The sequence below is a fragment of the Puma concolor genome, chromosome A1 (genome assembly GCF_028749965.1).
Source record: "Puma concolor isolate L17-30 chromosome A1, mPumCon1.1.hap2, whole genome shotgun sequence".
NCBI classification, from domain to species: domain Eukaryota; kingdom Metazoa; phylum Chordata; class Mammalia; order Carnivora; family Felidae; genus Puma; species Puma concolor.
The window spans coordinates 194659165-194661986 of NC_141667.1; the positions used below are offsets into that span (position 1 = coordinate 194659165).

Below are 2822 nucleotides of genomic sequence, written 5' to 3' on the forward strand. Positions count from 1 at the left end.
GACAGGGAGGGGAAGAGGGAGAGGGAGAAAGAGAATCCCAAGCAGTCTCCACATTCAGCACAGAACCCCACGTGGAGCTTGATCTCACAACTGTGAGATCATGACCTGAGCTGAAATTAAGAGTCAGACACTTAACCAACTGAGCCATCCAGGCAACCCCGCATGGCTTTCTTTAGCTGATTCAGGACCTACCTTCTCCAAAAATTCTCCTCCCAGACTGGTCATATCCCACTCTTTCAGCTCCCTTAAATTTTTCCTGGCAATAATTTGAGAGATTATGATTATATGTCATTTTTTTGTTCTCTGGGTGTTTCATTTATGTACGCTTCCAGTCAGTATAAACATTGCTGAACAAAAAAATTTCAAATACCTTGACATCATGATGGGATATTCCTTTGTACACACGTTGCCTGCACAGGTCATTATGGGACCCTGTGTGCTCTATTTCATACTATTTGGTGTCTTAGTCTCCAATTACTTGCAGTTATCGACTGGGTTATGCCTTCTTGGGCCACCTTGCCTTTATTCATACTGTTCTTCTCTTAGAACACTCTTTTCTTGCTTCACCTGTTTGACACACTCTGAACCTTAGAAGATACCAGCTACCCTTGGAAGTTGCCTTTGGTCTGGATGGGATCTGTTTCCTGGGTGCTCTCAGGTCACTTCTCATGTCACACTGCTCAAACTGTTATATTTTTTTGTACCGGCAGTCTAGGGCTTCTGTGAAAATAAGAAGTCAGCACATTTTGGGCTACCTTTGAGAAGACCCTTAGCCTCTTTTGTGTGTCAGTTTTGTCATCTATAAAATAGGGATGATACTAGATCAAATGAGATAATAGTTTGCTTGACTCAGTGTCTGACATGTGATCAGGATTGCAAAATGTTAGCTATTGATGGTTCTTGTATGAATTAAATGATCTAAACCTCTCAGGAGGCTCCTCTGTTTTCATTTTGCTTTCCCCTCTTGGTATACGATTTCACAGTTCAGTGCTTGCTGGGAAGGGGATTGACTTCTGCTCGTAGGAAATGTACCTCTCTGAGTTTTGAGTTTTTCACCTTAACATTCCAGGAAAAGTTAGTTTTGAAATAAATTTGGATCATAATTCCACTTGTATGTATCTATCTAAAATATTGCTATTTTGGGGGCGCCTGGGTGGCTCTATTTGTTGAATGTCTGACTCTTGATTTTGGCTCAGGTCATGATCCCAGGGTCATGGGCTCGAGCCCTGAGTCAGGCTCCAAGCTGAATGTGGAGCCTGCTTAAGATTCTCTCTCTCTCTTTCTCTCTGTCTGTGTCTCTCTCTCTCCCCTACTGCCTCTTTCTCTCATTCTCTCTATAAATAAATAAATAAATAAATAAATAAATAAATAAATAAATAAATAAATAAAATTAATAAAATATTTCCATTTTTATCAGCATTTCATAATGCATTTCTCTTCTTAATGTTCAATCCATTTTTGATGTTTTTTAACCCATCAATCAACCAACCAACCCGTCTTTATTATTGGTCTCTCTCATAGATACCACAACATTGGGGTGAATACACAAACATAAGAGAGATACTTACAGTCTAACTGGGATGATAATACTAACATATGTACAAAATCAAGAAATAAGCAATATTTTTCTATGGGTTAATTGTGTGGTTTACTATAGCATTTTTGAATAGGAGAGAAGAGAGGTATAAATAAAAACTGAAATAATTATGAATGCTTACATGAAGGAAATGATGTTAGCCAGATATTCAAAGATTTGAAAAGGTACAGCAAGGAGTGAAAAGTGCAATATAGACAAGGCACTTAATAAGGTAAAAGCAAGGGTGAGGAAGAGTCTTCAATAACTAGAAGATAAAAATTATCTTTGCTTCATAGATGTGCACGAATGACACTAAGACTGCCTAATATCATAATCTAAAATTATAAGAGAACGTGTTTATCAAAAGGGAACATTACAACCCCGAACACCTTCTCTAGCTAGGTGGTGGAACCCACGGACTCTTGAACTTCAGGATGGTTTATGCTAAGAGCCGGACCCTGAAGAAGCACTTCGAAGGCAGCCCCCCTCGTGGTAACTTGGAGTTGAAGACAGTTGAACTCCCACCCTTCAACAACGGAGAGGTCCTGCTGCAAGCTTTGCTCCTCGCTGGGGATCCTTACCTGGGAGTGGCAGCCAAACGACTGAAGGAGGGTGATGCGATGATGCGGCAGCAAGTGGTCAGAGCTGTGGAAAGTAAAAACTCAGCCTTCCCAACAGGAACTATGGTAGTGGCTTCTTCAGGCTGGACAACTCACTCCATTTCTGATGGGAAAGATCTGGAAAAACTGCCTGCAGAGTGGCCAGACATTTTAACCACAAAACAGTAGAGTCTTTGGAAGAAACTTTGAAAAAAGCCTCTCCTGATGGTTATGATTGTTATTTTGATGAGGTAAGTAGAGAGTTTTCAAACACTGTTATCCTCAGATGAAGAAATTTGGAAGAATTGCTATATGTGGGGCCATCTCTGTATATAATAGGCCCACCCCCAGAGAATATTCTCCATCAGCAACTCCACACGGTAGGGTTCATTGTCACCCACTGGCAAGGAGAAGTCTACCAGAAGGCTTTGAAAGACTTGCTGAAATGGGTCTTATAGGGTAAAATCCAGTACCATGAATACATCACTGAAGGGGTTGAAAACGTGCCAGCTGCATTTATGGGAATGCTGAAAGGCGGTAATTTGGGGAAAAGCATAGTGAAAGAGTGAAAAAAAAAGTTACATGGAATCTAGAACTCATTTGGATGGTTACCACATGTCTTTTTAACCATTTAGTAAAAATATATA

The 2822-nt window shown here is 40.3% G+C and overlaps 1 pseudogene; it reads left to right on the forward strand.

Moving 5' to 3' along the window:
* The first annotated feature begins 2010 nt into the window (after positions 1-2010).
* On the forward strand, positions 2011-2364 carry LOC112860785 (prostaglandin reductase 1 pseudogene; annotated as a pseudogene).
* The last annotated feature ends 458 nt before the right edge of the window (positions 2365-2822 follow it).